Here is a 23998-nt window from a genome sequence, read left to right on the forward strand (position 1 = left end):
TAGGGAGATAAAGATAGAGAAGGGTAGAGGAATGGTAGCCTAGGGAGATAAAGATAGAGAAGGGAGGAGGAATGGTAGCCTAGGGAGATAAAGATAGAGGGGTGGAGGAGAATGGTAGCCTAGGGAGATGAAGGGAGGAGGAATGGTAGCCTAGGGAGATAAAGACAGAGAAGGGAGGAGGAATGGTAGCCTAGGGAGAAAAAGACAGAGAAGGGTGGAGGAATGGTAGCCTAGGGAGATAAAGATAGAGAAGGGAGGAGGAATGGTAGCCTAGGGAGATGAAGGGAGGAGGAATGGTAGCCTAGGGAGATAAAGAGGAGGAATGGTAGAGGAATGGTAGCCTAGGGAGATAAAGATAGATGAAGGGAGGAGGAATGGTAGCCTAGGGAGATAAAGATAGAGGGGGGAGGAATGGTAGCCTAGGGAGATGAAGGGAGGAGGAATGGTAGCCTAGGGAGATGAAGGGAGGAGGAATGGTAGCCTAGGGAGAAAAGGAATGACAGAGAAAGGGTGGAGGAATGGTAGCCTAGGGAAGATAAAGATAGAGAAGGGAGGAGGAATGGTAGCCTAGGGAGATAAAGACAGAGAAGGGAGGAGGAATGGTAGTCTAGGGAGAAAAAGACAGAGAAGGGTGGAGGAATGGTAGCCTAGGAAGATAAAGATAGAGAAGGGAGGAGGAATGGTAGCCTAGGGAGATAAAGATAGAGAAGGGAGGAGGAATGGTAGCCTAGGGAGATAAAGATAGAGAAGGGTGGAGGAATGGTAGCCTAGGGAGATAAAGATAGAGAAGGGAGGAGGAATGGTAGCCTAGGTAGAGAAAGATAGAGAGGGAAGGAGATCGGCTAATAAGACATCTATAGGCTCAATTGAATATATTGATTGTCCTGTTATTTTTTATTTATTTTACTAGGCAAGTCAGTTAAGAACAAATTCTTATTATCAATGACGTCCTAGGAACAGTGGGTTAACTGCCTGTTCAGGGGCAGAACGACAGATTTGTACCTTCTCAGCTCAGGGATTTTAACTTGCAACCTTTCGGTTCCTAGTCCAATTCTCTAAACACTAGGCTATCCTGCCGCCCCAATATGAGTTTGCAGAGTGAGTGAAAGAATATAATCTCAACAGACAGCTCACAGCTTTCCCCCAAAGTCTAAAAAACCCCAACAATAAATCACTACCATTGCAGTGACAAAACATAGTCTCCTCAATATATCGCTTTGTCTGTGGTTACAGGGGAGGTAGTTTATAGTGGTAGAGACCTTCTCACTCACTGGGGAGCTAATTGTCTGTGGTTACAGGGGAGGTAGTTTATAGTGGTAGAGACATTCTCACTCACTGGGGGGCTAATTGTCTGTGGTTACAGGGGAGGTAGTTTATAGTGGTAGAGACCTTCTCACTCACTGGGGGCTAATTGTCTGTGGTTACAGGGGAGGTAGTTTATAGTGGTAGAGACCTTCTCACTCATTGGGGGCTAGTTGTCTGTGGTTACAGGGGAGGTAGTTTATAGTGGTAGAGACCTTCTCACTCACTGGGGGCTAATTGTCTGTGGTTGCAGGGGAGGTAGTTTATAGTGGTAGAGACCTTCTCACTCACTGGGGGCTAATTGTCTGTGGTTATGGGGGAGGTAGTTTATAGTGGTAGAGACCTTCTCACTCACTGGGGGCTAATTGTCTGTGGTTATGGGGGAGGTAGTTTATAGTGGTAGAGACCTTCTCACTCACTGGGGGGGGGTAGTAGTTGTCTGTGGTTACAGGGGACATGGCTTAGAGTAGAGACCTTCTTACTCACTGGGGGGCTAAAAGATCCCTGTGGTTGGAGGGGGGGGGCTGCTTTGTCCTGTAGTAAAGGATTACAATGGTAGAACTCCTTCAACCTACCCTGGAGGAGCAGTAAACCAAGAGGAACGAGAGGGGAGAGCAGACGGCTATAGCTAACTCAATTAAAACATATTAAACACGACATAAAAACAAGAGGAAGCAAGAGAATGAGAGAAAAGAACAAAAGAAGAAAGAGAAAGGGAGAAGGGAAGTCAAATCTGGGCAAAGTGGATATCTGTCTGTATTTCTATCTTTTTTGTCTGTCTCCATTTTGATTGACGTTTACAATCTCAGACCAGGCAGACAGACCAGGCAGACCAGGCAGACAGACCAGGCAGACCAGGCAGGCAGACCAGGCAGGCAGACCAGGCAGGCAGGCAGGTATACTCTCTGGCTTCAACCTCCCCTTGTCTCCCCTCTTTTTCATTTCCCTACTTCCCCCTTCACTCATCTCTCCCCCCCATCTCCTCTCCTCAGCTCTCCTCAGCTCTCCTCTCCACACCCATTCTGTCTTCAGTTTATATCCGTCTCTCCTTCAGTATATGGTCTTATAGCTGCAGTGGTTATAGGAATTCAGAGGGGATGTCAGCTGCAGTTCAGAAGTGGCGCATGTAAGACATTATTAATCTACACTTCAAATACAAACCACACAACACAGTATATAACCTATTATATAATTGTCAAAGACTCCAGCCACCCTAGTCATAGACTCTTCTCTCTGCTTCCGCATGGCAAGCAGTACCGGAGCACCAGGTCTAGGTCCAAGAGGCTTCTCAACAGCTTCTACCCCCAAGCCATAAGACTCCTGAACATCTGATCAAATGGCTATTCAGACTATTTACATTGCCCCCCACTTTTATTTTTGAAACTGCATTGTTGGTTAGGGGCTTGTAAGTAAGCATTTCACTGTAAGCCTGTTGTTTTCGGCGCATGTGACTAATACAATTTGATATGTAGTACGGTAAAAGTCTGAAGGGACAGGAGTGAAGAGAGAGAGACAAAGGGTAAAGATGAGAGAGTGAGAGGAGAGAGTGTATTCTATTCAAACAGCAGGGTTTAAACTCCACTAACAAACCCAATAAACAGACTAAACTCACCTCACAATACTCCCACTGCCTGCGGCACAGATCCTCTCCATACGCACACTGATGCTCACAATACGTCTTTACACAGAGCTAATTAGGAAGAGGTGCCCCTCTCTATTCTCCACCTCTGTCTGAATACCAGGGCAGAGGAGAGGAGAGGAGAGGAGAGGAGAGGAGAGGAGAGGAGAGGAGAGGAGAGGAGAGGAGAGGAGAGGAGAGGAGAGGAGAGGAGAGGAGAGGAGAGGAGAGGAGAGGAGAGGAGAGGAGAGGAGAGGAGAGGAGAGGAGAGGAGAGGAGTGCTTAATAACTTTTCACTCAAAGGACTGGAAGGCTTGTGTCTTTTAATTTTGTGGAACGTAAAGCGGGATAGTTAATCGTGTCAAGTGGGGAGCAATATTAGTGTGACACAGCTCAGAGTAGCATGGATGCAGCTGAGGACGGCGGGAGGAGTGATTTGAGTGCGGCACCGTTCTGGGTAGTGCACAGGCAGTGAGAGAAAGAAGAGGGAGAAAACTGTGTGTGTCAGGGCTCTGGGTGTCGATGCCACTGCAACGAACAGTAAGACAAGACCACAGTAACCATTTTTGCCATCTATATAACGGCTCACCTCAAACAATGAATCCAGTGGTAGAATATGTGTGGACTGTATGAATATGTCAACAATATTAGGTAGCTTTTAAAAGCCTAAAACATTTTAAGGTGATATCCTCTAATAACTAACTCTTTTGTTACAAATCGTGACTAAACATTTTAAATGTGCTCTGATATGAGAGTGAACATGTAGCTGCGACAACATTCTGAAGACTTCCTGAAATGCTCTCTCCCTCACTCTCATATCTTTATTGTTATCATAGAGCCTGGCGATAGAATACCTGCATGAATCAAAGATGGTATTTGGTATTCTGTGTGTATAGCTGAATACTAAAATGTCCCCTTTCCCTTTCACACCCATGCCCCCATTATTAGGACCGGAATCACACTGAGAGTCCGCCTGCAAGACATTCCTCTAAAGTTGTCATGTCTTCCACCCACCCACCCACACTGACCCCCATTCTCTCCTTGTTTAAATGTGCTGTCTTTTGTGTTTTCTCCCAAAGCATTCTAGGTGTCACACAGCCAAGCTCAAGGCTATGGGTCTGAGTTTGTCTGCAGGGGGTGCAGAGTGTGGGTGGGAATATAACAGCTATCAACACAACGTAATACAACACAACCGTAACTAACCATCTCTCTAGAGCATCATAACATCCTGAATGTAATAATATGCGACTGGCTATATCACTATCTGAACGATTCAAAAATGTGTCTAAACAAATCCTGAAATATATGTTCCATTACAAAATGCATTACGTAACAATATTTTAAAACAGAGATGCAGTACTGTGCAGCTAAAATAAAGACTTTAAAAAGTGTTTTTGTTCTTCTGAGAGTGTAAGTTCAAGTTGAAATGAGGAATGATTTGTCTCCCCATCAAACCCAGTGGCCCCAAGTGAGGCTGCAGTGTGTTCTGGGAGAATGGCAGGTGTCTCCATGTCAGAGTGCCCCCCAGACAGCTCATTAATTTGCACAACTTTTATACATGAATGTTTTTCTCTGCGTGTTTGTATGCATGTGTGTGTATATATTAGTGATGGGACTTGACCCTAGCGAGCTGAACTACTGTTTTGCGTCTTGCTGGGCGTGGGAAAAAGACGAGACCTCTTTTCACAGCTGCTCTGGTGGATGGGCCATACCAATGGGGCCCCTACCACTACCCCCCCCCTGTCTCCCCCGTTTCTCTCTCCCATTCAGTCTACAGCCGGCTGCCTTTCAAAGCCTGCCACGAACCCCCCTACCCTTCCCTCCTCCATCCACCCCTCCCACCCCCACACACTCCTCTCATTATTCCAGCCCTAGTTTGCATAGAAATACCAGAGCTCTCTCTCCTCTCTCTCTCTGCTCTTAGGGCCTGAAGCCCCTCAACCACACAAACTATACATGTGTAAATTTGACTTGCAGGCCTTTGTATCGCCTTCCCTAGATTAATATTGTTTCTCTGTCATTTCACTCAGAGACCTTCTTGTGAGACAATTGGAGTATTTTCATAATATATTTTGTTATGGTTGAAAATAGGAAAAAGCCAACAAATGATCTATAGGTCTGTGATTGTTTCTGATGTTTATTAATGCACTCCACATACATTAGTTCCCCTGTCATGACACACACACACACACACACACACACACACACACACACACCACCACCACCACCACCACTGCATTCATTTGCAGAGATGTTTCTCAAATCAGACTGCATAATGCTCAGGGCATAATTTACATCCACGTTTGAGAGCAGCGCACAGAGAAGTCTTTGCATACGGTAATATAAAAGCTTGGGAAAGTCTAGGCAAGCCAAAGACCCTCTCAAGACATTTCACTGAGCTAGCCTCCAACTGAACGCCCCAAGGTTGGAAGCCATGATGATTTGACCTTGCTTTGGACCTGGCCTTCTTGTTTAGGTACTCTTTGTCATTTCTTTAAGTACATCTGTAAATATTCAATGTATGTGAATGTAGGTCTTAAAACAGGTCTTTACTCTAACATAAGCATCAACAAAAATACTGCCATATTTCGAAAAATGACACCTAAGAATTAAAAGTGTCCTAGAAAATATGACTATTCCTTAAGAAAAAGTGAACAAAATATTAACAGATCGGGGTTACAAGAATAGAAAGCGGAACAGAGAAAGAATGAGAAAAAGAGGGGGGCTTGCTTAGGAATTAGGGGTGAAACGGACAGAGCCACCAGAACAGCCTTTCCACATGAGCAGTCCCAAACCCAGGATGAGCCCCTGTCCCCCTTGCTCACTTAAAGAGATAAGGCACCGCAGCAAAGGCTCTCAAATATGGATTAGACACCCAACTCCCCTGCACCTTAGCTATAGCAAGCCACTTGATCAGAGTATTTTAAAAGGATAAAAAGAAGTGTGTGTCTCTGAGTAAAATAGAGAGAGAACAAGAGAAGGGGGGGTAGAATGTGAAAAATGCTAACATTTCAGAGGATAAAGGAATAAACTAAATTATATTTGGAGTTGGTATTCAGTTTGTTCAAAATAATATTCAGGAAGTGTGTGGTTTGAGGAACAGTGACGTTGAACTGACCCTTGCAGCCTTACCCTAACTCAAATATTAGACAGCAAAATAATAGTACATTTGGCTTGGACAAATACTCTATAGGCCTATATTAATTACTAAAAGTGTATTTATTTTTACAATCTAAATACATGTCCTCATGACCTGAGGCTGTGAACATTTTGAAATGAAATATTTTACAATTAAAAAATGAACTATGTAAATGTATTTCAAATTGTTTTAATTATTAGATACGGTATTTGGAAAACTACCATGCTGTCTAAGTGGTATGAAGTATCTATCCATGGTCTCTGTCCTCAACACACACAACATACATACACACACACAGCTTTGGGTTCTTACATACACACACAGCTTTGGGTTCTTACATACACACACAGCTTTGGGTTCTTACATACACACACAGGTTTGGGTTCTTACATACACACACAGCTTTGGGTTCTTACATACACACACAGCTTTGGGTTCTTACATACACACACAGCTTTGGGTTCTTACATACACACACAGCTTTGGGTTCTTATATACACACACAGCTTTGGGTTCTTACATACACATCTACTTTGATCACTGTTTTCGCAGATCATTTTCCTGCACAGCAGGAAATGCTAATTGTAGTGTATTCAAGGTTTAAAATGGCTTCTAAAGTTTCTAATTTCCACTTTAAATTGATTGACTCCGTTTGCCCTGTCGGGAAATGTATCAATCCCTAGAAAATGTTTAATGAATTATAATCCACATAATAATTCACATTTCCTGTTGCTGCAGGATTATGTGCCTGCTGTGAGAAGCAGGGTGAAATTAAGACATGTAGCACCTTCCCAAAACCCCAAAATGACCTATCAACTGAGACAAAATTACCTCAACTAGTAAAACAAGCACATCTCAATAATGGACTAACTTCCACTCCCTTTCTCTCATTTATTTACGCACAATAGAAAACTATTCTGTACCAGAACACAACACTGGGGATGACTGCATTAGCTAGTAGCTACACCACGGTACCTAATATACAAGCAAGAGCATCATATGCATACGTCTCAGACTTCTCAATTGATGTATATACGGTTTGAGGACCAACGTTTTAACTACTCGTTTTAACTACTGCCGTACTCTTAGGGCCAACTTGTTAAGTATTTGCACCCATGAAGAACGAAAGGTAAGCTGAATATTAAGTGAAAGGATATGTGGAATATGATATATTTTATGTTTTTATCTGTAGTATTGTTACCTGTAAATTGGTGGTTGATCCTTGTAGGTTTGACCTGGGCCCTCCTCCTCCCAGTCCCTGGTATCTGAGACCTCAAGGTAACATGAGACGCCATCTTGTTTTCTGACAGGTGCACCTTCCAGTATGTACAATCACTTTTTCTTCTTCCTGAAATAAACAATTATTGAGAGACATGATGGGTTACAATGCTGTTGATCAAAATATCAACCATTATTAACTGTTATTAACCGTTATCAACCATTATAACCATATAAAGGATATCGGAGAATACAAATGAGGATATAACAAGCACACCTAGGCCTGAATTTTCAAAAAGACAAATGACCTTAATTATTTTGAGTATATTAACCTTAAAAATCATACAATTATAGCATGTATTGTATCAACTGAAAACACATGTCATTGATAAATTCTGAAGTTTTGCTTGTGTCTGTCTCTGTGTTCCGTTGCTCTACTGCTACTTTTCTAGTAGTCAACTAGAGATTGAGGAAGAGTCTGTGTAGATCATTTCAAATCATCCAAACATCAGCCAAGAAGACTCCTACTCTTCTTCCTACATTCTCATTCCAATTCAAGGCCAAACTTTCAACAACCCAGAAGTATACATCAATGATTGAGCTATGTGTCACTCATTCTCCAAATAGAATGTGGGTTATGACACGTCACTCACAGCCAAAGATAGATCCTTATTTATGATCATTCTAAGAATAGTATAAATAGAACAGAAACTGTTCTGTCCTGTGTTACGTTGTTCAATTCTAGAACAATCTCCTCAGAAGGACTATTCAAACTGACTTTGAACTTGGTCTGAAATACTGTACTGTACGCATTATGAACAACCAACATCTACTTCAGGAACTTCAACAGAATAAACATTATTATGCCTCAAATACACACCTCCAGCAGTTAACTGTCACCAGTTACATGCAATCATTATCAGTAAATATAGATGGAATCATGAGGAAAACATTATAGGCTACATAACATGTTGAGAACCTGTCACTGACCAGCTATATGAATTAGTTTCATTACTTCTCCACACAAGGGCAACACAACCGTGATACTGAGATCAAAATACTATTTTGGAGCTGAATAGAGAAGATTGATCTATTTCTTTCTTACAGTAAAAAGTACATACACCCTGTTCTTCTGACGTGGTGAGAGGGATTTACATACATTCTGTGTATACAGTAAAAAAATTACAGGAACTATCCAGCTGTGCCAACGTCTAACATCACACCTGTTTTGTGTGCATTCAAATGAACACTCCTTCTCACCCTACATAGAGGCCTGTGTCTCTCCTAACAATATGTAGGTGGCTGTAGCCAACAACATGAATCTGCTATCACTCAGTTCTTGACAGGTAAAACCTAAAGTTTGAAGATGGTAGAACAACTGTTGTTACGGCTAATACCAAATCAAATCGTATTAGTCACATGCGCCAAATACAACAGGTGTAGAGACCTTACAGTGAAATATTTACTTACGAGCCCCTAACCAACAATGCAGTTAAAAAAAAAAAATATATATATATATATATATATATATATATATAAAACAAATATTTAAAAAAATATATATATATATTAAAAAATTTAAAATTTAAAAATATATATATAATACGGATAAGAATAAGAAATAAAAGTAACAAGTAATTAAAGAGCAGCAGTAAAATAACAATAGTGAGACCATATACAGGGGGGTACCAGTATAGAGTGACTGTGCGGGGGCACCGGTTAGTTGAGGTAATATATACATGTGGGTAGAGTTATTAAAGTGACTATGGATAGATGATAACAACAGAGAGTAGCAGCGGTGTAAAGGGAGGGGGGCAATGCAAATAGTCTGGGTAGCCAGTTGATTAGGTGTTCAGGGGTCTTATGGCTTGGGGGAAGAAGCTGTTTAGAAGCCTCTTGGACATAGACTTGGAGCTCCGGTATCGCTTGCCGTGCGGTAGCAGAGAAAACAGTCTGTGACTAGGGTGGCTGGAGTCTGACAATTTTTAGGGCCTTCCTCTGACACCACCTGGTATATAGGTCCTGGATGGGGTGCAGGGGACGCAACTTTGGTTTTAGAAGTGGGGGGTACATAATATTATTATTAATTTTTTTCAGTCTGATAAACACGCCAAACAGCCTACCCATCCACTCGGAGGCGTCAGCGTGGTCCTAAAGCACACCGTTGCCTCATTTCGTATCACATTCCAATGATAAAACTGGGGGGGGACAAAAATGCAGTTTCAGAATGTGGGGAATGTCCCCCCATCCTCAGCGAAAGTTGCGCCCCTGGCAAATACACAAAATCCAATTGTAATCGTCTATGATTGTCATCAAAACGATAAGGTAGCCTAGGCAGTATGCTATGCAACTTATGTTTTCTTTTCATTATGTTTTTGCCCCAAAATACAGGTAAGCTATAATAGGAAGGTGAATATATTGGTTTGACTATCAGGATTATTTTAAATATACAGTATTGAAACCCACCACTAAGTAAAGCTATACATTTCACAGAGATGTCTGATATGCAACAAGCTCTCACAATCTCACATCAGAATTGGAAGTTAATCCATGTTTCAGAAATGTCACATTTTTAAGTTGTTCCAAACATCAAATTTCGAAGTGTTTGCTTACTGCTTTGTATTGTTCCAAGGTTAACTTTAGGCATTAACTCATAATGGTTCATGTAATGGTTAAGGTTAATGATAGGTTTAAAAGGAAAACATCAAAAACAACTTTCTATTGCTGGATTCGAACATGCAACCTTGAGATGGTTAAGATACATGGATGAATGTCTAATTCTGATCATGTATGTCTAATTCTGACATGAGACGTGAGAGTTTGTTGCATATCAGACAAAGCCTACTTGAAGGTAACAGTGCTCACTGTTGCTCCTAGTGGCCGGTTTCCACTTCACCTCCCGACGTCCTGAGACATGGATGGACGTCGAATACTGACTTGTATCATGGATGACCTGCCTGCTGATATCGCTGCTTCAAGAACCAAGTGACACCTCAGAACTGACCAATCGGACGAAATGTATTTCTTTACCCTTTCTTCTGTTTTTCCAGACCGAATAGCAATAACACTATCAGAACAACTGTCTTGCATTTCTATATTCCTCATTTGCCTTGCCGGTTATAAAGTACAGCAGCTTAACTCTATAACTATTTAGAAATGTGTATTAGGTCCAAGCATCAAGATGCTCGACTGTTCGCATCCATTGACAGCGCAGCCAGCGTATTCTCAGCTCGTATTCAAGATAGGCTACACATCAGTTTAAACTGATTCATTTTTAGATTTATAATTTCACACCTGAATACACTAAATCCAAAGCTATCTACCGTTTCTCAGCAGGCAGGAATCGACTTGAATCCCCACGTCGGCATTTTGGGTGTTCTGAACTGGCACAGACATGTGCAGCATCCAGCGCCCCCCTACCTTCTCCCTGCCCAGACCATAGCCACCTCGACGCAGGCCCGGCTTCTGAAGTCCTTGGAATTAGTTTATACTTTCGGTTCTCTAGCTTTATGAAATTATAACTCATACAGCTAGATAACCAAAGACACAAACGAACCCGTCGTCTCTTAAAGGGGCCGCTGCGTATCCGCTGTTTGTGGTCACATGGAGCAGAAACAGTCGTTGGAGCGAGGCGCTCGATAGGCTCTCCCGCACTGCCAACACACGGTATAGCTCCGTAGACAACGATGCTGTTCTCCCAGCATATGTATGTATGCCATGTATATAAATATATTTATTTATTTGTGTAGATAGGGCTATGTAAGGGAATGCTATCTACGTAGCTGACACACACCACACACACAGTCTTATCTATCAAGTTAAACGATTTACCGACTTAAATCTGAAAATATCACACCCACCTTTCGAACTTTAAAATATAATATTAAAAAGGCTATCATTAAGAGTAGCCTATAGGCTAGGTTACATTCACATAGGGTATTATTTTAGTAAATCACATAGACCTAACGCAAAACTATAAGAAAGGCAATGCATGCGCTGGGTAGCAAATATGCTATTGCAACAAAACAGCCTAAGCGCCTTAATTAAATTCTCAGCAACTAACATGTTGTTATTGCTAATATTGACAAAAAAAAGAGAAAATGCTGAGGGTACACGAAAAGCATAGTACTTAAAGCCATCACTAGGCAACATGAACTTCTTAAGGCTATCTCTTACTCATCCCAAAAATACAATTTCACACAAAGACTAATACAGTTCAGAATATTATCTTTATAACCTATGACAATACAATGAATACAAATTATGCACATCTTAAAATAAAGACATCTTACTCACAGATGCACAGTTCGTAGTATCCGTTCATCATTTTTGTTATTCCAATTTCTAAAATGTGTTTTTAGTAAGAATATGTAGATAGCCTGTAAGGCAAATTAAGGTTTCAGTGTTAAGTTGAAGAAAGTAGACTATATGAGAATATACCACGGCAGATATCCATAGGCTACAGAATGGTGTCGCCTCCCTGACACACAGGCTGCAACTGACGAGCATGAGATAGTTCACAATATGCTCATTGGTTAACTCCCCCGCGCGCCCCGCCTACTAATCCCAAACCGCCCTGACCACCACAGACACACACACACACACACACACACTCTCTCTCTCTCACACACACACGTAAAATGTAAATATTCATGGTGCATTTCACTATGTAAATGCATTATTGTGGTGTAGTCCTAACTGGAAGAGTCCATGATGTTCTCCACAAGCGTATATACAATGGAGACACCAAACATACTCTCAGAATAGACAAGTCAACCAGCAATTTAAGGCTTATACAACCCTAACCTTTGCAGCAAGAACATAGTTGGATGTAATTTGGGAATATTGAGCATTATCTTGAGAATCCCGTGCAGCACTGCTAGTTTGTCAGAATTAAGGTTTACACATTTACAGCAATGCTGTGGTTAACATAAATAGGCCTATACATAAGCCTATAAAACGCTCAGTGGTAATATGCACTGAAATAGCTACATATAATCACCAGGCCTAGAGGTTTTGTCAAAATCCCAAACACGGAATTGAAGGAGCTAGTGATGTTGATTTCATAATACATGACATCATAAAGGGTAATTTCGTGAAGTAGTTTAGGGAATGCCTATACCACCCACCGTTTTAACAGCGGGCCTATTTGAGAAAGGGCCTCTATAGGTCCACTCAGCATTAATTTTTACCTGGCAAAAATACAAATGTATTTCTTAGATTATAGATTGTCCAATCACTTATATTTGGCTGCATGTTGTCTCCGTTTACTCAAGTTTTTTTCAATTTATTTACCACATACATTTTTAAATAGTCATCACAATTTGGTCAAAGATCAAATGTTTTACAATATGAAAGGCATGAAAATAGTCAGGGGAGGTAAAGTGGGAAATTATTCATTACAACTGTGAAAATTCCTAAATTACACCGTTCAAAATATAGCAAAAACATGCTCACGAATCAAGGGCTACACTTAACCAAAATTCGTGTTATTTTTGAACATTTCAATTAAGAGTTTTTAATGAGGTATAGGCCGATCTACGACTTATAATAGGAAAGAATAAGACAACGTTTGTGCTTTTGCTTAAGCTTCATATTGCCTTTGAATATACCTATTTCTGCTATAGTGTTCTATACTCCGCATGCCATAACGACTATTTCAAAGTAATAAGATTGCTGTAAAAAACAAACCAGTATTTTTAGGCATAGGCTACTTATAGGGCTGATGATCATCTCTTTCGCACATACATATTCTAAACTTGTGCTTCAAGGAATTTATCCAATTAGCCTACTTCCAAATATTCATTTCTGAGCTTCTCATCATCTGAGCGTTTCTGCTAACAAGCCCTTGCTAATTAATGTCTCTCATGATGAGCGGTGAATTGGGTCAACTAGCTGGCTGGCCTACATTGGGTCAACTAGCTGGCTGGCCTAAATTTGGTCAACTAGCTGGCCTACATTGGGTCAACTAGCTGGATGGCCTACTTTGGGTCAACTAGCTGGCTGGCCTACTTTGGGTCAACTAGCTGGCTGGCCTACTTTGGGTCAACTAGCTGGCTGGCCTACTTTGGGTCAACTAGCTGGCTGGCCTACTTTGGGTCAACTAGCTGGCTGGCCTACTTTGTGTCAACTAGCTGGCTGGCCTACTTTGGGTCAACTAGCTGGCTGGCCTACATTCTCTCTTACCTGTTGATCTCAGCAGCTATTTTAATCATGTTCATCACTGCTGCTTCCTCAGTTTTCTTACTGTACTAATGGGATTTGGTATTTTCGTCCACATTATCTTACCTCTAATACCCTCTATTTCAAAGCCAACAACAGTTTGAGATTTTACACCATGATGAGGTGTTATAGGAAGATCTGCATTTAGTCAAATATTCATTCTACATCAAACATGACCAGAACATCTTCTCTCTCCCTCTACACACTCTCACAACCACAGCCAAACACAATATAAAAACAGACATTTACCCAAAAGGGAAATTATACCAGCACATAAATAAGTGTTGTTCCTTCGTGTGAAAGCACCAGGAGGTCTTAACTGTAAAGCTTTGCTAAAGCAATGACTTGGAAATGGGCTCCAACTCCCTCGTTAAAGCAGAGGAATTCAACTCATTCTCGGCCTTCATTCTAAGTCTCTGTCCACGGTGCTGAAATTGTTTGGCCGCTTCTACACATTTAAACGGTAATCTACTTCTGATAGTGTACTCAGTCCGGATGTACCACGTTATCAAGCATGTTAGGATGGATAGCTTTAGCCAAGAGATAGATGAGATTGCAGGATAATGAACAACCTACATCTTTTGATAAAGAGATCTGTCCGATCTACTGGAAACGAGGCAGTATAGCATCTCACTGTACTCATAAAGTTAGAAAGGCCTTTCCCATCTAGAATGCACGCGCGTGTTTGTGTGTGTGTGTGTGTGCGTGTGTGTGTGTGTGTGTGTGTGTGTGCGCGCACGCACGTGTGTGTGTGTGTGTGAGTTTGGGTATGTGTGTGTGCTATATGATGAGTGTTAGACTACCAATAAAGATAGAAGAGGGAGATTTAAACAGAACGAAATATACCTGCTTGCATCAGATACCATATCTGATTATAACACATGAGCCACATCGTTATCACGAAGGTACACCTTGGGAGACATTGATATAGAGTTCACGTCGGCCTATAGGGTCAGAATAATTACAGTGAAACGGGACCGCATCCCAAGGGATTATAATACTGTCACGTTATGGCTACTCGAGGCCTAGCCTGGATTGTATAACATGAGAAAGGTTCTTTGTCAAGGTCTAGCATAGGCTATGCGTCGCTCCTTACAGCATTCCTCATAGTGAACTGAACAACAATCACGTAAAACCCTTTGTAATAAAAAAAACGGATATGGTTACTAAAATTCAGGGAAGACAAAGTAATTGTAACCGTGTGAGGACAAAAGCAAAACAGAGTATTTATTAGCCTATCACAAGACATGCCGTGATGTGAGCCTATCACTATGCATCATTGTGATGAATTGAGATCATCTTATTGAATTTTGATTGGACGAGCAAACCTTTAGCCCACTGAGCACGCGTTTGACTGTAAGGCATGCGCGTGCAGCCTCTTAGCATAAACATTAGTAGAAAACGGGAGCTCAAATAATCAGCAGTTAGTCCTATAAAATGACATAAACACAAATAATGGTGTTCTTAAAACAAAATAGACCTACACTTGACCTAAATACAATGTATTATATTTATATGTGGGAAATGCATTAAGTTTATGTGATGTCATCCAAGTTCAGTCCCCATATTGCAAAATTGCACAAAATATTTAAACGAAAAATTGCATTCAATTTTTTCATAAGAATTTGACATGCGCATAGGCAGCTGGCCATTCAGTACAAAGGCTACGGCCAGTACCGCCCGCACCTGTTGCCGCTAAAATGCATAACTGGAAATAGCATTTAACAGAAAAATTATGTTATATTAAATTCATTCGATTCATCCCATGCCACATGATAAACTAAATGCATTAAATTCATCTGCACATCTGCGTAAATCTGTACGACTTGCCCTGCAGATGCCCCACAGGATAATAATGGGATAGCACAAGACATTTAGTGATTAGTCTATCAGGCAATTACATCACTTCCATCAAGTAACGACATCATTTCACTTGAAGAAATTGCAATTACTGTAACCTCATACAAATGAGTGTTAGAAAAGAATGTCGGCCTATAAATCAGTCTATACTCAAATCAGCCTTGGTGTGCATTATATAGTCCCTTTCACAATCCCTGCCATGCAGACCCTTGGAAGATTTCGCAACAAACAAGTGACAGAGAAAAATTTGCCCCAAAGAAAGAAGTCAACATCAAGTTCAACAGGGAGCTGGAAATCATTATCATAACAATACCGTCTGGTAGCCCCGAGGTCCCCCGAAAAAGAGAGTCTCGTCAGCACGTCACTCCGTAGGCCCCGAAACATTTTCCCAGGCTCTGAACAATCCCTAAACAATCTCGGAACATTTTCTTAACGCTGGGGGGCCTCTATATACCTCATGTAATAGGCTATGATACTTTGGAAGAGTTATTAAGTTACATTTAGAGAATAAGTCGTAGGCCAAAAATTATAATGATGACTATAATAATAATGATTTGTATTACAAATAAAAATAAATAAAAATTGAAACATAAAATAACTACCCAAAACTAACTAAATTATGCCAGATGAAATGCAACTCGAAATATCCTCAATGACCAGGTGAACAAAACTCTTAACATCTAACAGTATCACCACCAGAAACGTTCATACTTACAATGGGCATCTTTATAATCCAAAATAGTACCAGATATCCTTTTTGGTTAATGTTAAAGATATTTCAAAAGTTTATATTGCTCATCAAATTAATCAATGAAGTTTATCCTACTAAAATGTTCCCAAAAAAGATGACTTGTGCTTGAATGGCAAGAGAAATAAATAAGATTATTGTACTAAATGGAGTCACACGCAGTATTCTCCCCAGCCTAGACCACGAGAGAGCGATTGGAATCTGTTGTTTCTCCCCTCCACTCACGCGGCATCGGCGAACGTGGCCAGAAACCCAAACACTGCAGCTTCACTCGTTGGTCCTTTCATAACAGACGGCTTTTGTTCCTACTCTGCGTGATCGCCTATTCTCTGCGCCTCTCAAAATGTACGTCCCCTATCGTTTTTGTTCCAGACACAACCGAGTGTGAGAGAGAGAGAGAGAGAGAGAGAGAGAGTGAGCGAGATCGAGAGAGAGAGAGAGAGAACAAGGGGTGCATGAGAAAGACAGCGAGAAAGAGAGAGAGGGCAGCAAGCTATAGATGGAGAGGGGATGGATGGATGTAGAGGTGGGGGGCGGAGGAGGGAGGCGACATATCAAATGTGTCAAAAGATGTTTGCAGAAATATGGAACAATACAAAGGCTGTTGGTCTGAAATTAATATCAGCATAACCACATGCCAGACCTAAACCACCTATGCCACAACCTACCTTGCATTCACTAGAAACCTGTTCCAATATTGTATTATCTTGCTTTCCTTAGCTTCAAAATTATGTAGGACCATGAAGACGGGGGAAAACAATGCCGAGGCTATTGTTTATCGCGACGTTATCCTCCTAGCAAACAGCCAGGCTTTGGCAACGAGACAGAAACAGCGCCACAGCGACCGTGCTGATGCTCAAGTTTAATGTTAGCGCGTTAATTACTCCTCAATGACGCATCTGCCTCTCTGCCTTCTGTCGCACAGTGAGGTAATAGGTGCAGTGCTTGTCGCGGGAGATACGAAAATAAAAATGCTAACGCTGGTACGCGCATGGTCAGGCGATGCTATCCGAAGAGGTTACCATATATGGTATATAGGTATACGATTAATTCGGCCTGACTTTATGGAAAAGCAATGCTCAGGGCATATACTGCTTGCTACATACTCAGCTAGTAGCCTACCTAGGACTACTACCCCAGACTATTATGAGGTGATAGGCTATTTAAGAAATGTAATTGTTGGATGAAAGCAACACTCACGATGGAGCCACACACACACACACGCACGCGCGCACACACACACACACACACACACACACACACACACACACACACACACACACACACACACACCATAAATAATCATTGTTTATTCAGGTCTAACTGTCACTCCTGTTAAACAAAGAAAAATATACATTGAATCTTTATTTGAGCGATTTTTTTGAACAGTTTTGCCTGTTGGAATTGTTATATGGTAACCCTATCGACGCCAAATATAGGAAACTTTAAGGAACCAAATAATTTCTTTACAAACGAGAATGAAGCAGCCCATAATCTTCATCATTCAAGTTATTTTGTATCAAGCCAAATAAACTCAAATGCATCGTGGGCCTGGGACTATATTTTTTCAATACTAATCTTCAGTAGGTCTAAAGCCCATGGGTAAAGCCCAACAGTTGGTTCTATATAGTGGCAAATAAGGGTTATTCGGCTTATAACCATAGCGCAACGCCTTTTGGTGCAATATGGAACCTTTTTTTGAAGGTTATATAAAGAACCATAATCATAAGGTTCTAAATGGAACCTGTATAGTGATATAAAGAACCCTTTCCTAAGGTCCTACAAAGAATCATTAAAAAAGTGTCTATATAGCACTAAAAAAAGGGTTCGCTATGGTTACAACTCTTTTGGGGGATATAAAACCCTTTTATTGTAAATAAATAAATAATTATAGAACCTTTATGGAGGAAAGTGGTGTGAGCAAACCACACCCCAAAATATTCTAATGAGGCGCCGACCCTAGATTTTAATTATCACTAAATAGGAAATGACCCTTTTTGAATCACAAAAAACACTGAAGGACTCCAATATTTATTATTTGGGTTAGTATGGTTCCACATAGAACCATCACCTTAATCAAAGAACCATTGAGGAACCTTCATTTTTAGTCTGTATACTCATATAGTAACTTTTAATAATAAGGAATAATACTAACAGGGCTAACCGTCTAAACAGCAAACAAAATACTGAATTATTATATTTAAACAAAAATACTTGGTAAGCATCTGCTTTTCAATATGAAAGTACAATATGAACGTATCTAACGTTATGGATTGTATGCTAAGAATGTAGGCTATGTGACCCTGACCCAAATAAAATGATATAGAACATACAGTATATCTCTCGGAATTAATATTGTCAAAACTTTGGGAGGAAAAATCCCCCCCATCCTACAGTACACGAATGATAGAAACAGCGACGCTCTTTGGTGACAGGGGACATGAACATTGTCTTCAGTGGATTGGACTACAGTGTAGACTGCAGTGTTAATGTCCTTTTACAGTTAAATATAGGTTGTCAGTTATTGACTACACGAAAAAACACGATACACAGACAATTAGAGGGAGAGATAGCTATGTGAATATGTGTTTTAGGTGAGCCTTTGTTTAGATTAGCCTGAAGTAGGCTACAGACTGTATCATAAATTAAAATGCTTTATTTGTGTGTTTGCCTTCTCATTTGAAAAACGAATGATACGCTTTACAGATTGTAAAATGTTCAGGTAATATTTCAAACACACACCTTCAAAAACTGGGTGGACATTTCATGCAGTCATAGAAAGCTAATGGAAGGACACAATTCACCAATTATATTTAATGTTTCACTACAGTATTCAGTGCTTCATTCGGAGTCTTTAATTAACATATTTGCATTTGTAATTAAGAAACGATAAAGGAAAAATGTCACCTAATGTATAGGCTACGTCATTCACATTTTGAGAAGGTTATACGTTATTTTACGCTAGCCTACGCCTAAATACGTGTGGATATGTTTATTTGGTTTGACCTGCAGTCTAAACGTCATCGTACTGATATTTCGAGGCCAGAATCAAACTTTGATGTTCGATTGTATTGGTTGAAGTTCATTTTAAGTGTTAGATTAATTCAGCACAAATTGAATTGATCCTAAAGAAAACTAACATTTACTGAATTGCACCAACCAACTTGTGCTGTAATTCCGTGACAAAATAACGATAAATCTATATGGTTAAAAGGAGCGCTGCAACTTTTTAAATGTCCTTTTATTTCAATATGGCCTATAAATAATTTGACCGCATGAATAAGGACGATGATTTGGTAACCTACATAATTTATAACAATAGGTACTTGCTTAGTCTGAAACTTGCATCAAACGCTTAATTTTAATTTTCAGATGGTATGCTATTTATTGAGCAATATGTTTATTTGCTATAACTCACAAATAAACTAACCAGTAATTACTTGGTAATTTCTTACGTAATAACAGTTTTATCAATGCATATAAGCCATCCTGATACAATTGAGAGAATACATGTTTTTTTTATGTACGTTTACCGTCTTAAAGCGTCAAGTACAGTACAAGACCGTAAATAGTTTCAACCAAGTGAGTTTAACATACAACCCTCTAGATAAAACATACGTCAACAAATATGTAAACAAGTCTACTTTAAAGTGTGTTTAAATGTAAATGCATTTTGAATAAAGTTTGATAAGTGATTTGATGTTACAGTATTATTTACAGATGACTTATTTTGGAGATAGGGTTTACACGGTAGACATGGGGGAATACACCACTTCCATCATGCTTCACAGGTGTGTTCTATATACGCATTAAAGTTGTTTTTTAATGATTATGCCACTGATATCATACCCCAATATGCAGGAGTAAATCATATACTGTAAAGGTATTCTGTGGGTACATGCGATCAATTCAAAATTATGTCAGAGAAAAATTGTGAGAATAGCCTCACGAGAGTAAAGTCCTGTAGAATGAATGCTTTCTCAAAAAATAGCTACTTGACATGTTAAGTTACGTGTTCAAAATCCCAAACTTATAGAATACCACAGAATAACACATTTAATACCACATGTTGCAGTGTATGGTGTTTTCAGGTGCAGTGATGTTGCAGTGTATGGTGTTTTCAGGTGCAGTGATGTTGCAGTGTATGGTGTCTTCAGGTGCAGTGATGTTGCAGTGTATGGTGTCTTCAGGTGCAGGGATGTTGCAGTGTATGGTGTCTTCAGGTGCAGTGATGTTGCAGTGTATGGTGTTTTCAGGTGATGTTGCAGTGATGTTCTTCAGGTGCAGTGATGTTGCAGTGTATGGTGTCTTCAGGTGCAGGGATGTTGCAGTGTATGGTGTCTTCAGGTGCAGGGATGTTGCAGTGTATGGTGTCTTCAGGTGCAGGGATGTTGCAGTGTATGGTGTCTTCAGGTGCAGGGATGTTGCAGTGTATGGTGTCTTCAGGTGCAGGGATGTTGCAGTGTATGGTGTTTTCAGGTGGAGTGATGTTGCAGTTCAACTGCAACATTTAATTTAACTGTGTCCAAAATAACGTAGTTCACTGTAGAAAAACTGCAAATTGTTTAACATCATTAATGCAGTCATATTGTGAAGGACTGCATTTAAACGACCCTTTTGTCACATTATATTTGGTTGTGAGGGTATTTATCATGTTTTTATACATCATGGTGTGTGAAGCCTTTTTCATAGGAAAATACAGATACAGTCTCGAGGTATATATGATCAAAATAGTAAAACAAGTGTATTTAAAATAAGTGTCCAAATATTTAAATATTGTATGGAGAGTTTATGGATTATTATGTCTATTTAGCATGGAAGAATGTGTGGGGAAACAGACAGTGAAAACAACAACATATATGTAAAAAAAACACGATCATATATCTAAAGACAAAATGTGTAAAGATCCAAACTAGCCCTGGCTGATGATAAAAATGTATTTAACCAGGCAAGTCAGTTAAGAACAAATTCTTATTTACAATGACGGCCTTCCTCGGCCAAACCCTAGCACGGACGACGCTGGGCCAATTGTGCACCGTCCTACACTCGAAAAAGAAAAGGTTCCTGGAGTATCCTTTAGAGGTTCTCCAAATTGAAACTGTGGGGGAACCCCTATAAGTTCTTCAAATAACCCCTTTTAATTGGATCCTCGAATAACTTTTGAAGAAGCTTTCGGGGTTAACTTTTAACTGGACAATCAATACAATGAATTGATTAGCCAGGAATATTATAAACACAGCAGTATTTCAGCTCCCGAGGGCATGCATTCATTTAAAAGCCCTGCACTCTATAAAATATAAATACATATATTTTTTTATGTTTTTTTTAATTCAGATTTTTCAGGGGTGCTGCAGCACTTTCAGCACTCCTACTTCCCGCGGATATGCTTCCTCTACAATATTTGCATGTTGCATTGGACTACCGTAGCCATGCACAAAATGGCAAAAACACATAACAGTTCACCAAACCGTCCTCCTTGTTGATAGAAAACATTCCACAAAAATCTTCTAATTTAGAAATTAGAATGTGTTTTAGCTTTTGGTGCCAGCATTGTGTCATTGAAATAAAAAATATCAAGACCGAGTTTCCCAAACTCTGTCTATGCTTCTGGTGGCCAACAAGTCATGATGAGTTCAAGTACATTACATGGCCTTCAGTTAGTTTACTCTTATTGGTCAACAGTAGTAAAGCATCAACACAGCCTTTTTTAGGGCCACATTCACTAGACTAGACTACTAGACCACTGTATCTGTTATTATCAGAGCAAAATGTACACCTGTTATTTTCAGTGAGTGTGTGTGTGTGTGTGTGTGTGTGTGTGTGTGTGTGTGTGTGTGTGAGTGAGTGAGTGAGACAGACATACAGACAGACAGACAGACAGACAGACAGACAGACAGACAGACAGACAGACAGACAGACAGACAGACAGACAGACAGACAGACAGACAGACAGACAGACAGACAGACAGACAGACAGAGATAGATTTTCAGTGGGAATAAAATGCATAACTAGTAGAAGTTAAATGTTAAAGAATTACCAAGACAGTTTCCTGTTTAAGCATTGAATCATCTATTTTCTTTCCCTCTGGAAATAACAGGTGCCATCTTTGCTGCAGTTGTAACATTTAGATATTTGGGGGGTGTCCGGGTAGCCATTTGACTAACTGTTCAGCTGTCTTATGGCTCGATGGTAGAAGCTGTTCAGGAGTCTTTTGGTCCCAGATTTGAGCTCCGGCACCGCTTGCCATGCGTGCGGTACCGTGCAGTAACATCAGCCATGTTGAGAGGGAAATTATTCAATGAAGATAGAGATTGAGTAATCTCAGGCTGCCCATGGTTATTATATTCAAGTATTATAGCACACTGTCTTATTAGGCAAACAATTGATTTGCAGTTGTATAATAATATATTGTTATGATTATAATCATGTTAACAATCCTGATAAGAATTTCACACTGAATCGTGGACTACATTTTATATGATGAAGATATATGTGTTCCAAGAACTCAAAAATAAAAAATAAAAATAATATTTTTTGGGAGCTAATTCAAATAAGGTTATACATGTATAACCAAAACTGTATCAGACAAATGCATTATTATCTACTTTACTGTATATTTAAATGTATACATTGAATACTTAATATTTTGAAGATAATTAACTAAGTACAACCTTCTGCAAATGTACACTGCAAAATAAATGTTTTTTTATGTTTAAAAACATAAATTGCTTTACTACAAGGAGTTAATGCCTGTTTAAATTACCTGTTGTTACGTCTGAAAGTCACCTGCAAGGAAATAAGAAATTATGTTAACGAAATAAATTTTCAAAATAAGATGAAAATAATTTAATCAGAATAGACCTCTAGTTTCTTAGGCCCACTTGAGTAAAAGTAGAATAGGCTTACATGCAAGCCGACATCACACTCTTGCAAATGTTAATGATGCTCTATAAAAGTTTGGCTAATATTCAGCATAGGCCTACTTGGAAATGTATACAATAAAATAAATATTGCCTACAAACGTTTACTTATTGTCAATATCAAAATGTGAGTAATTACAAATATTTCTCGTTTAACGTTACACAAGTACCTAGGATTAAATATTAGGTCTAAACTTTCTCAAGTAGAAATGTCTGTAAAATAAACGTACCCAAGTGAGCTTCTTCACCGAGGGAGCTCTTAATTCTTCCCCAGCCTTGGATGTGAGAGAGACTAGCTCTCAGCACCTCTCGTCCCTTAATTTGAAGCAGGCTGGGTTTTATGATAATTCGAGTTGACACCAAATTGTGCATCATGAAAGGAGGGGGCAAACTCTGGCCTGTTCCCACGAGGCACATTCCGACAGTCAAGTTCAAGCTCAAAGCGCGAGCCTCTATTGCAATTCAAGGCGTGTCGTGCAGCTCATTATGAAAAAATAGCGCGCGCTCTCTGTGGTGGGGAGTTCGTCAACCTTTTGAGATTCAGGCATTGAGGAACTCGTCATCATGTCAGTAGTTGCATATGTCTAAAGTGATTCAAAAATGTAAAGAGCCTGAATATAAAGCAGCCTAAACTAGATTTTTGGGCCTAAAGGCATAAACTTCACACAAAAAAAGTACATTTAGACTAAACTACACAATATGCCTATTTTGTGGAAAAGAAAATGATAATTTATTTCAGAAGTAATTTAGTTTACATTTGACTTGAAAAAGCATGTAGGTCTAGTTTCTTCACGCCATATACTGTAGGACAGGGGTATTCAACTCTTACCCTACGATGTTCAGAGGTTTCTGGATTTCTGTTCGACCAGATAATTAATTGCACACACCTGGTATCCCAGATCTAAATCAGTCCCTGATTAAAGGGGAACAATGTTTAAAAATGCAGTGGAACTGCTATGAAATGGGATCA

At 39.9% G+C, this 23998-nt stretch overlaps 1 long non-coding RNA gene across 1 annotated transcript; it reads right to left on the reverse strand.

Annotated features, from left to right (window-relative positions):
- Positions 1-20389: 20389 nt before the first annotated feature.
- Positions 20390-23503, reverse strand: LOC112260857. Its single transcript, XR_002955066.2, has 3 exons — positions 23259-23503; positions 22872-22894; positions 20390-20661 (listed from the first exon to the last, which is right to left on the reverse strand). It is a non-coding gene; the product is annotated as an uncharacterized LOC112260857 (long non-coding RNA).
- Positions 23504-23998: the final 495 nt, after the last annotated feature.

Source organism: Oncorhynchus tshawytscha, linkage group LG10 (assembly GCF_018296145.1).
Source record: "Oncorhynchus tshawytscha isolate Ot180627B linkage group LG10, Otsh_v2.0, whole genome shotgun sequence".
NCBI lineage: Eukaryota > Metazoa > Chordata > Actinopteri > Salmoniformes > Salmonidae > Oncorhynchus > Oncorhynchus tshawytscha.